This window comes from Zootoca vivipara, chromosome 5, assembly GCF_965207765.1.
Source record: "Zootoca vivipara chromosome 5, rZooViv2.hap1.1, whole genome shotgun sequence".
In the NCBI taxonomy this organism is placed as follows: Eukaryota; Metazoa; Chordata; class Lepidosauria; order Squamata; family Lacertidae; genus Zootoca; species Zootoca vivipara.
In genome coordinates this window covers 65,572,839-65,585,923 of record NC_142588.1, presented here as the reverse complement: position 1 = coordinate 65,585,923, position 13,085 = coordinate 65,572,839, and positions in this window count along the sequence as shown.

Sequence of the window (13,085 nt, the reverse complement as noted above, 5' to 3'; positions counted from 1 at the left end):
GTGGCCAACTCCCAATTGACTGCGATCTACTTACAGAATTAAAAACTGGCAGTGATCTATCCCCTTTTGTGGGGGTTCAGGTCAAAGTTGTTGAGCTTTTTTTTAGGGAGGAGGAAAGTCTGGTTTTTATGGGTTTTGGAAGAGAAAGAGGAACAGCCACTCACCAACAGGTGGCTGGGGAAACAGACAGCCTCACCGAGTAAACTCTGTCTTCCGTTCTGCAGATTGTGCAACAATGGAGGCCGGGGCTAGGGGGCGGGGCCAGATTCTAATTTACCAACGCTAAGGGAAGGGAGCCAGTGATTGACCGCGATCCACCAAAACCTCCTCGGTATCTACCAGTAGATCGCGATAGACTTGTTGGACACCCCTGATTTATACTATTGATTTATACTATTGTTTGGAAGGAAGTATATTCATTGCTTGGCAGCCTTAAGCTGGCCCTGGGTCATTACATCCTATGCCAGAGCAAAATAGACAAAATACCATGTCAGATTCGTAAAAATACAATTTATCCTAAGACCAAATGTCAATTTGCTTGACTTCTGCTTTTAAAAAAGACATGGTTGAACGGAAATAGGCAGATTGAAGATAAAACTACATATGGCAGTTCAAAGGGCCCCTGATAGCTGGTGTTGATTTTAGATGTTATACAACTCTCTTTTTTTAGCCATTTCTTTGGACTGCTGATTTGCCACAACCCCTTCATGCAAACACATAACAAATTGATTTGATTTGTTTTGACAATCTGAAGCTCGATGACTTACATTCAAGAGAACACAGTTATGCTATTTTTATTAGTGCTATTAAAAAGAAATATAGCCTAAAATAGATGTGAGCCAAGTTTAGAGCTGTAAGATAATTTTAGTGGTCGAATCAAGAGCAAGAAAATGTAGGGCTCTAATAATGGCTGATGGAGGACTTCCTTCTCCATGCAATGGGAAACATACGCTTTGGATTCCCAAAACTACTCTACAGTATTGTCTTAAAAGTCACACTTAATGAAGAACCATTTGACACCAGATTCTATTGGATCTGTGATTCTAGCTGTGGACATCACTATCATCCCAGAAGTGCATGCTGGAGAAAGATTCATGGGTGATATCCAATGTCATGTGAATGGACCCAATTGTCAGCAGCTCCCTGTGTGACATCAAAATTTGGCGCTCCCCACCTCTCAGCCTTCCATTCTATCTCATAGTTGTGGCACCTCCAGCCTCTGAGGCTCCATGTCCAGTGCAACCGAACCAGTTGAACTCTCCTAAATCCAGCTCTGCTTCAATAGAATACCAGCTCAATTCAGGTCTTATTAGAACCAGAATTAAATAACTCACATGGGGGCTATTTGCCACCCGTAACATCGTCATCAGTTCCAGTTTTGACTGCTATGCATTCAGTGTGAAGATCTGAGTGGGACCAACTCTGTTGAGCTGAATAGGCCTATTGGGAGTGCTGACCAATCACCAGAGAAGCTTCTAAGTACACTCAAATGGACACTGTTGGAAGCCCCCTTGGGACCTTCATGCTGAACATATGAAGGTCAGAAGTGGAGCCAGCTGGGGAACGATCACTGGGAACGGTCCAATCTGAACAGGGCTGGTGTTAGCTTGAAAAATATTAGCACCTTTTTCTGTGAACACCATGAACAGATGTGTTATCAAAGGGGCAATGGTTCTTTTTTAATTTGGAACACAATGAACAAGCAAATGGGTGATTAAATAGTCCAAAGAAATCTACAAAGCATTGCCATCACCTTACCGCCCTGGCACTGTCAGAGAACCCCTCAAATGACAAAGGGTATGACTTCCACATCTGGAGCTTGCCGGTATGCAGAGCTTTCAGGATAGCCTGACACAGAGGTTCCAGCTCACAACGGTGTACTTAGGGCTTACATACCCTTGGGATCTGTTCCCACCAAAGTGATGGTGGGTTTACATAAGTCACAGCTTGCATTTGAGTTTCCCAACAGAGTGAAAGACTGGTAGGACGTCAACATAGATAACTTCCAAAGCTATCCTGTACTCCTTATTCCAGGTGCCGGCTGAAGCCTTATCCTAAATAGATGCATTCTCACACAGTGCCATCTCAACATAACTAAGCTTGATAAACTAATTTAGATACCAAATAGGATTTTTTTTAAAAATTCACTTAGGAGGCTTGTTGAAAGAGAATTGTCTTCAACAATAGAGGACAATAGAGATGGTGCCTGGCTGCTGCAGTATATAACAAGAGGGAGTTCCAAGGCCCAATTCTGACATCAAGACTTCTCCTGGATAAAGCAGTAACCAGTTGGGTGTGTCGGAGATGAGATGATCTTCTGATATCCTGGCTCCAAGATGCATAAGACTTTGTACGCCAAGAACAACCCCTTGAACACAGACCAGTAGCTAACTGGCAGCAATTATTTCAGTAGTGGTGCAATATGACGGCAAAATTCCACCCCAATGAGCTTACCAGCACATTGGCAACAGTGGTCAAGATATTGTCAGGAGTATGGGCAGGAGTCAGGCTCTGGGGCCTGTAGTGCTTTGCAGGACTGGGGCCTGCCTCAGCTTGCGCTGGTGAGGCAAGGAGTGGTCACTCAGGTGAGGCCACTTGATACCTCACTGCACCTGGTGGCAGGAGCTGGGAGGGATAAAAGCTCAGCATTTCCCTTCAGCTCTTTGCCACAGCAATGCTATCCCTGCCTGGTTGCCTCTGGCCTCTCGTTCCTTGGACCCTTGCCTTGCTGACGCCTTGATCCTCGACCCTTGGACCCTTGCCTTGCCGACGCCTTGATCCTCGACCCTTGGACCCTTGCCTTGCCGACGCCTTGATCCTTAACCCTTGGACCTTTGCCTTGCTGACGCCTTGCTCCTTGACTCCCAGACCTTCGCCTCTGCCTTGCTCCTTGACCCTGCAACTGCCTGCTGCTGGACCCTCAGCCCTGCACCTGTTCCTGCTTCTACATCACCATCTTGCCTCTGGTCCTGACGTCCTCAGTCAGGGCTTCAACCGCCCGCCAACCGGACCGTGACAGATATCCCAGTCCAGAAATGGCCATAGCTGTCTTACCAAACAGAGCTGGTAAAAGACACTTGTAGCCACTGAGAATAACATTGAAAACAACTCAGTAGTGAAATTTCTGTGCAATGTGAATATATTAAAGGGACAGAAACCCTACACACTCCACCCTACATCACCCAAAAAAGGACAAAAGACAAAGGTGGAATTATTTAACACAATTTCCACTGAAAAACAAGGTGGGTTTCAGATAAGAACAGAGGATGCTACATGCACACCCATCCTGTATTCCAGAGAGCGTGCACTTTGTTCTCCTTATTGTGAAACTGACAGGTGATCCCCTACAACATGATAAGCACACTTGTCTCCTTATCTGAGAAGCTGCAGATTGCGGTCATGCTGTTACTCTTCCGTCAACAGCGCTGAGCGTATCAGCATTTCTATGTGATAAGCCCTTCCAGATAGTGACAGGTGACAGCATTGAATCAGCCACAAGATCAGGCAAATTATGATGTATCATCCAGAGTGAGGTTTTGCTTCCTGCAGAGCTCTCTGGCATTATTTTCATGTAGCCTGAAAGCTGTTAAAATTCAGTTTGCCTCAAACCACTTAGTCTTGGTCTAGTTTGGGGCAGAATACATCAAGGTCGGGATGGGGGGGAAATTCAATTCAGTCACATTTAAATCTTTAAAATTCTCACTTTCCAAAACAATATGAGAACCATAACACAGCTGTCTGTCAAAATGTACACTTGTCTAAATTTTGTCATGCAGTTCACTAAGCATTGTTTTTTAAAAATGCATATATTAGGTAAAAGTGTGTCTAAAAATGATAATATTAATGAAAATAGCACATCAAATCGCTATTACAAAAATCGCTTGGAAATATGAGTGTATTAGTCAAAATCGCATAGAAATGTGTTTATTATAAGAAATTTGCACTAAAAGGCTGATAAATTTTCAATAGGATCTTCCTTTCAAAATCGAAAACTGCTGCAGAAATGTGGATAACTGAATTTAAGATTGGAAAAAGGAGAAACAGAGAGACCCAAAATGGACAGAATCTTCCATCTCTACTCCAGAGTAAGCATTTTACGATGCCTTTGCTTTTCCATTTGCACCAGAGGAGTTCAGACACATTACCCATGATCAAAATTCAGTATTTATGTTTCAGTTATAAGGAATTTGAAAGTGTAAGTTGGATGTGCTATGGATAGACACAAATAGAAACTTAGGTGGTAATATTATACATAAGTAAGCATGAGGGGTTTTACATCTGCCAAAACATTAAATCAAGTGGGTTTTTTCCTGAGATGTTGTTTTTCTGGTTTTCTTTCTACCCTGAGCTCTTCAAAAAGTAACCATAGCAAAGTATTGGTTGGTACCCTCAACTAATGGAACACATCCACCAGTGAAAAATCAGACCACAGGGCCACCCAGTCATAACAACAATAGCAACAATGCCCCAGCAGGAAACATCTCTCTTTCCTAGTCAGATTCATCATCCATTTGTGGGAAATTGCCACTTTGCACACTCCCCTGTTAGCTGTTCCATACAAGGTTCATGTGAATTGAAATCAGCATCTCACCATGAATATGCAAACAACCAATGTGATGCTGCCAATGTGTCTATCATGGTTATTGTTCTGTCTCGGAACAGATTATTCTGTGCACACTTTGCATCCAGTACATACTCATTGACATTTCAGCAATATGATTAGAATAAATATGTGGATTTTATATGATCAGAAGTGGAGTCTGTAATCTGGCTCCATATCCCCAGGTTGCAATTTCAGGACAACTGCGTCCTAAATATATCGCTTTGTATTCAAGATCCTTCTAGGTTAGGCACTCAGTAGCAGGTAAGCATCTCAGCATATGGTTTTACAGATATACAAATACTGCTGTGTCTGTAAAATGAAAGGCTGTCATTTAAAGAGAGCAAGTTGCTAACTTCTCAGGGAGTATCTGTGAATATTTATGACGTGTGCCCCAGAATAAGACCCATTTTCTCCGGCCATAGCGTGAACGCATTCTCATTCCCATGATCTAAGCTTCGGTTAGTTTAACCACCCGCTAATCCAAAATTCTCTGAGTGTTCCAATGTCACCCTGTGACCCTGGTTTAATTGCATTTCAGCATATTCAGAAATTTTGGCTATGTCAAGATACCTGGAAGTTATGCTGTAGACTAGCGAGACTATCTTCAGAGATATCGCAGAAACTTCAGATCACCAAGATAATGAATCTTGTGTCTGCTATATGAGAAAATATATTCTGCATCTCACTGAACTTGCACTATGCCAGGTGGCTCCATGCATAATTCAGAATGCCTGGACAGCAGCTGTCTATACTGTACATTCAATATGGACAAATGTTCTGTAGTTAGAGAAGTATAAACAGGGTGTTTTCTCTTAAAGGGAGCTGAGCTAGATAGATTTTAACCCTTCTAAATTAGAAAGCACATAGCCTCATGAATCCCTATGAGATATAGATGATATAGATTAGATATAGATATAGATATAGATGATATAGATATAGATATAGATATAGATATTATAGATCCTATCCATGCTGGCTGGATGTAGGCCATATTGAACCCACTGAAGCGAAGTATGCAGTCTTAGGATTGCACCCTAAAGTGTTGATGTGTCTTTAAGACATCAAAATGCAGTAGCATAGCGATGTGTCTTGGGCTGATGGAAATGGAGATTGACAGAAAGCAAAACCCTGTGATACGTAGTTTGAAAGCCAATTTCTGCTTGAGTCTCCACAATTGCATGCCATGTCTGCATTCCGTCCCAGAAGTGTCAGAGACATGTGGTATTGACGTGCAGATAAGCTACATGCAAATTGATTGGGGAAATCAGATTTTAAGCATGTTTACTATACCAAGTGCAGCTCGCGGGGAAGTGGTTTTCTGCTATCTCCATACAGAGTCATCATGCTTAACAGTTCTAGCCATGCCGACGCAGTAGAGATGCTGAGCTCACAGAGCTACAATTCCCAGCACCCCATAGCTGCCAAGTTTTCCCTTTTCTCGCGAGGAAGCCTATTCAGCATAAGGGAAAATCCCTTTAAAAAAGGGATAACTTGGCAGCTATGCAGCACCCTTAACAAACTTCAGTTCCCGGGATTCTCCTTGACTGTTAAAGTGACGTAATAATGCTTTAAATGTATGGTGCAGATGTCACTGTAGTGAGGGCTCCTTGCAATTTGGTGATACAGTGGCATCTCAGTTCTTGAACGAAATCCGTTCCAGAAGCCCATTCAGCTTCAAAAACTGAGGCGCAGTTTCCCATTGGCTGCAAGAGCTTCTTGCAATCAGTGGAAGCCGCATCGCACGTTCGGGTTCCAAAAAATGTTCAAAAATGGAAGCATTTACTTCCAGGTTTTTAGCATTCGAGAACCGATATGTCCGGAAATGGAGGCGTTCGGGAACATGTTTATTCTGACAGGCCTTCCCAATTGGATAAATGGGTCTTTACCACAAGTGTCTACTTTTAGTATTTTAAATGTAGCTGTAGTTTTTGTGTTTTTAGCTTTTGTGTTTTTAGCTGCTTTTGGTTATCTTATTGTGTACCGTATATTGCCTTGAGACGGGGGTTTAGGAGGGCAATTAATAAGTCAGTGGTGATGAAGCAAAGAAGGAAGGGGACGCTGTGCCACTTTAGTGACTGGATGTATGTATGCATGTTTTCGGACAAAAACTCTGAAGAGAAACAGGCGTTTCTGAGGATGCTGGGAAGCTCTACTTTAATGCTCAGCTGTGATTGTTCTTAAAAGGGATGGGGATAGCTCTTGGCACATTATGCTGCCACAAGCACGTGTACGATTGCTCCGGGAGAAGCTTCATTTCCCAGGTGATTGCATGTTCCCCTATGATTATTTCCCTATCACTCAGAGTTCTTCTTGCCCACTAGCCTGTTGACAGTTTCTCTGCCACAGGGTAATCAAAATGGAATTATAATAAAGTTCCCTGCATAGCAATTTAATGCTGCGTAACTTTTTCCAAAGTCACCTTGAAGAATTGCTTCTTTCATTCATGCCTTTTTTTTTTAAAAAAAAATTAGCAATCTGTTTCAGATTAGCTGAATTGGGATTTACAACTTTCACTTTTACAAAACACTGGTTTTATAAATAAGTCTTTTGGAGCAGGTCACATTTCAGCTGCATTTCAGGGCCAAATTAGGCGAGACATTAAATATCTTTGAATTAAAAGGAAAAAAAGTAAGAAAAATAACAACTGAGGGACTGATAAATATCGGGATCATAGTAGGCAAGTGGGGGGGACGACGACTCATTCTTTCCTTGGTCCTGATGAAAACTGCATTTCTGAAACTACTAGGCTGCAAGCACACCATACATTGAAAACACATCCCCCGAAGAATATTGGGAATTGTAGTTTGCTAATGGTGCTGTGAGTTGCCAGCATTCAAATGTATAGTGTGTACACATCATTGGGGAAAACATTCCCATTGGTTATTTGCATATAATTCCACCTTTGACCCTCAGTCTCCTAGGAAGTAGCTGTGGGGGCTTCATCAAACAAGAACATGAGCCATTAAGAGTTAGAGGTGCTCCATTTATTGTAAGAGAGCAAATACAACTATAAAAGCACAAGAAGAGCCTGCTGAATCAGCCTAATGGCCCACCTAGCACAACATCCTGTTCTCACAGTGCATGTCGTTTCTAGTAACTGGTATTCAGAAGCCTAACTGCTTCCATCTGTGGTAGTAGCCATTGGTATTCCTCTCCACCATGAATTTGTCTTTTTAAAGCCATCAAGGTTGATAGCCAACACCAGGGGTCAGCAAACGTTTTCAGACCTTGTGGTGGGCCGGACTATTTTTTTTCAGGGGGGGGGGAATAAACGAATTCCTAGGCCCCACAAATAACCTAGAGATGCATTTTAAATAAAAGGACACATTCTACTCATGTAAAAACACGCTGATTGCTGGACCGTCCATGGGCCGGATTTAGAAGGTGATTGGGCTGGATCAGGCATCCCCAAACTTCGGCCCTCCAGATGTTTTGGACTACAATTCCCATCATCCCTGACCACTGGTCCTGTTACCCAGGGATCATGGGAGTTGTAGGCCAAAACATCTGGAGGGCCGCAGTTTGAGGATGCCTGGGCTGGATCCAGCCCCCGGACCTTAGTTTGCCTACCCATGGCCAACACTGCCTCCTGTGCACTATGTGAGGAAATATTTTATTTTATCTGTCCTGAATCTTCAAGAATTCAACTTCAGTGGATATCTATGAGTTCTAGTGTTATGGGATGATGCACGGTTTTATACATTTCTGTGATGTAACATCATACCATTTTCTCTAAACGAGAAAGCCCCAAATGCTACAACATTTCCTCAGTGTGGTGTAGTGGTTAAGAGCGGTAGGCTCGTAATCTGGTGAACCGGGTTCGCTTCCCCACTCCTCCACATGCAGCTGCTGGGTAACCTTGGGCTAGTCACACTTCTTTGAAGTCTCTCAGCCTCACTCACCTCACAGAGTATTCAGGGCCGGCTATAGGTAGACCCCTGGTGGCGCGGTGTGCCAGGGCGCCAGGCCGGTAGGCAGGGCGCCGCGTGGCAAAGCCACACAGAAACTATGCTGCACCCTGCGAGGGCGGGGGCGCCGGAGCGATCTCCGCCCCTCAGCACCAGGGCGCGCAACCTGCTCGAGACCGCCCTGAGAGTATTTGTTGTGGGGGAGGAAGGGAAAGGAGATTGTTAGCCGCTTTGAGACTCCTTCGGGGAGTGATAAAGCAGGATATCAAATCCCAACTCCTCCTCCTCCTCCTCCTCCTCCTCCTCCTCCTCCTCCTCCTCCTCCTCCTCCTCCTCCTCCTCCTCTTCTTCTTCCTTGTTGGGGTGACATGACCAGAACTGTACACTGTATTCCAAATGATGTTGCGCCGTAGAATTGTATAGTGGCATTATGATATTGGCAGTTTCGCTTTCAATTCCTTTCCTAATGATCCCTTACACGGAACTGTCATTTTTTTAAAGAATCAATGCTCTTTTGGACTGTAGCCATTCTCATAAAACAAAAACTATGTGACATCTTTTAAGAATGGGGATTTGTCATATCAGCTTGCATGTATAAATTTCTCATTGCTATTCTCTCAGCCTGTCCGTTGATGGATGCCTCTGTTTACCCTTGCAGCTAAGCTGCATTTCAGTGGCGTTCAATGAATAGAGTTTTGAATCACTGTCTCGTGAATGCAATCTTTATGATAGAAGGTGCTTGTATAATCATAAAAATGTTGTGATAGAAGGCAGCTCAGTTATTCTTCCACATTAGCAAAAAGGCAAACTCTATGTATAAGATTTTGCAGTTAATCCTCTATCCACCTCTTAAATCTACCAGAAATGTTGTTTCTGGCCTGGTCTGTCTAAAATGCCACAGTATGATTTCTTCACCAAGGTTTTCCTGATAATGTTATATAGAGAATTAAGTTAATGAAGGCTCCAGGGAAGAGCTTCTACTGCATTTAAAGGTAACGGAGATAAGCTTTGCATGGAGTTGATCACCGGCTTGTTGAGAGCTGGACATGCAAAGAAAGCAAAACAAAATATTTTGGGTGGTAGTCAACTAAAGTTTACTCAGGGTAGAACCATTGAAATTAATGCACACAGCTAAGTTAGAGCCATTAATTTCAGTGGGTCTACTCTCAGTAAAACTTAGTTGAATACCACCCATTAAGTCTAGTTTAGTGTGTAAAACGGTAGTAAGAAATGAGTTACAATCCCAAGAACTACTTTAGACACACCTCTAAAGACACACTTTCGATCTCCCCTGATTATTTTTTGGAAACAGCAGCTTTCCAAAATGCTTTGAAATTCCTTATTTCAAAAGTGATTTTTCGAACAGTGGCAGAGGTTGGGCAGTAGAACTTGTTCTGTGGTTCAGCAGACTTAGTAGTTCCCCCCTTTTTTCTTGTTATTTTGTTTTAGCAAGCTTCTTGAAATGTGATGCAGATGGACTGAAATGTTAGAACACTTGATTTACCAACCGATAATGGCATTAGACTAAAAGTGCAGGGAGAAAGCAATGACTTCCACTACTATCACTGAAGTGGTGTTGGAAAAGGAGGGCAGATGGTGGTCGTCTTATTGCTGCTGTAACAGGGAATTCAAAGCAATATTATCTATCTATCTATCATCTATCTATCTATCTATCTATCTATCTATCTATCTATCTATCTATCTATCTATCTATCTATCCACAGAGCCAGAGACAATAATTCCCTTTACATTTTTACAATGCTTATACCAAAGTGTTTAACATTTAATTACTTACTGTAATATGTTTGATTGGATTTACTGACATCTCAGCAAGCACATTTCTTAACACTTTCCAAAGTGCAATCCACTTTTCAAATGAACTCTGGTAGATAATTTATAAAGGTTGTATAAATCAGTAATTAGCCATGCCATATAGCTAACAGTTACATTTAGCTCATACTTCTAAAAAACATTTCTGTCACTCAATCACACATTTATAACAAACAATATATACCCTTTTCACAGGAGGAAATACATTTTTTTTTGCATTTAAGAAATATTGCAACAAGCTCATTAATAGCACACATTAGCTGTTAATGTATAGGACCTTATGGAAAATGCAGTGAAGGCAGTGAGAAATGTTTGTGGGCTTTAAACCAGGCCTCCCATGAATTAACGATTGTATTAACAGTTATATTTTGGCCAACAATAACCCCTTTTCATCATATAGCTCATATAGCGGCTTGCTAGCAAGTATTAATCCTTTAACGGCGGGTTGCCCAGTTGTGGAGTTCATGGGGGAGTTCAATAAAGGGGGAAGGGATGTAGCTCCACGGTGGATCAGCTGCTTTGCATGCAGAAGTTCCCAGGATCAATCATGGTATCTCCAGGTAGGGCTGGGAAAAACTCCCCATCTGAAACTTTGGAGAGCCACAGTCAGTGTAGGCGATTTTTTTTTGTGTGGAAATTATTTATTTATTTACTTTACTTTACTAGGCTTACATAACAAAAGCATAAATTCATTCCACGTATCTTTACAATTTGCCTTTCCCCCCTTTCCCCCCAGTCCTCCCCCCTCCCTTCCCATCCTCCCCCCTGATCGGGACTTCCTTCTTCATATTTTTAACCATGTACACAGTCTGTTCATTCGTCCTTGTATATTCGGGTTGGCTTCTCCCCTTTCTACCCAATTCCTATAAAATGCCCACTTGTTTGTGATTTTTTGGCATTTATTTTCCCATCTATCCTCTGCCGCTACCTGTACAAATATTTCTGATTGTTCATATTCAAAAACGTAATCGTTCCATTTTTCCATATTCCATTTAGCTTTTTCTTTCCCTCCTAGAGCAATAACTGCCATTCCAGCTAAAATCATGATCTTATACAACTCTTGATTACTTTTTACTTTATTATTTCCCAATATTCCCGAAAATTAGCAAGTCTCTATTAATTTCTATGTTTATTTGGAATAGTCCAGAAATTACCCTTATGATCCTCTGCCAGTGTAGGCGATCCTGACCAAGATGGACCATTGTTCAATCCTCTTTTCAAACTGCCTAGGTTAGTGGCCATCACTGCCTCCTGTGGGAGTGAATTCCATGGATTAACCATGCACTATATGAAGAAGTACTTTCTTTTATCTTATCCTGAATCTTCCAAAATTCAGCTTCATTGGATGTCCATGAGTTCTAGAGTTCTGAGAAAAGCTTTTCTCCATCCACCATAAAGCTGCATCACTCAGCCTGACATAATTAAATGTAGGTTGTTGTTGGGGCTTCTCTTCCAGCAAGCCTACTTGGCATCTGCGGGGGTGGGGGGTGGGGTGGGAGTTTGGCATGTACCTGCGCATGCACACACATGAAAGAGATAGGCAGAATGTGTGTTGCTACTGTGAGCTGAAGTCGTTTTGCTTTGTTGACATTACTCAAGCCAATTTGCTTTTAAAGTTCAAGCAAACTCCTCTCACACACTGTTATGTTCATGTAAGAATTTATTGGGTTTAGGTCATTTCCTTCAATAGCTTATTGCTGGTGCACACCATAAAGTTAACGCTGGCTATTTACATTGGGAGAAAGGACTAAAATAAATACATTTGATCTGGCAGCTTTGCACTACGTCATTTAATGCCACAAGTCTCAGATTGTGAGTGAGAAACCACGGAAAGTACATTTCCCCACTCTATGGGGTCTGTAGAATGATGGCTGTGATGGTCACTAACATTTAGAGGTTTATTTAAATTATGAGATGTTGTCCTGGAGGGGCTGCAGAAGGAATAGATAATAATCCCACACTGCCCTCTGTGGATTTTATCTACCATGAACTCCAGCAACCAAATAACCTCTGGACCTCACAGATCTTACCATAAGAGGGAATCACAAGTCCTCATATCTTTTGTTTGAGTTTCTCCAGTTTATGGGTAATGTCTGACCTGGCCATGAACAATCTTTTAACAATTGTCTGATATGCACCAACATGATAGGCCTAATTTTCCCCTCCCCCTTTCTTCATCACCACCACAGGAAAATGTACCAGTTGAATTTTTGCCTGTGTGGTGGCACCAGCTGTAGCCTGCCCTGTGAGAGGAGACTATTCTGGAGAGAAGGACCCAAACCAATGGATTCCAGTGACAAGAAAGGTGACTCCAACTAAACACCAGCAAGAACTTTCTGACAGTAAGAGCTGATCAACAGTGGAACGGTCTCCTTCAGAAGGTGGTGGACTCTCCTTCACTGGAGGTTTTTGAGCAGAGATTGGATGATCATCTGTCGTGTATGTTTTATTTGCGATTCCTGTATTGCAGGGTGTTGGTCTAGGGTGATCCTTGGGGTCCCTTCCAACTCTACAATTCTATGATTCTAGGAAGGAGAGGCATAAAGTTGGATATCTGATTGTGTGAGGCATTCTGCTTGTGTTTAAATGAACATAGGTAGAAGCCCCTTGCAGACCTTCCTCACTCTAACTGAAGATAGTTGGAGTCTGAGGGATGTGTGTGTCCCTCCTCCAATCCACAGTTTGTGGGTTCAGGCAAATGTGTTTACAGCTCGGCATCCTTTTTCTAGTTGAGAGGGAGGCTT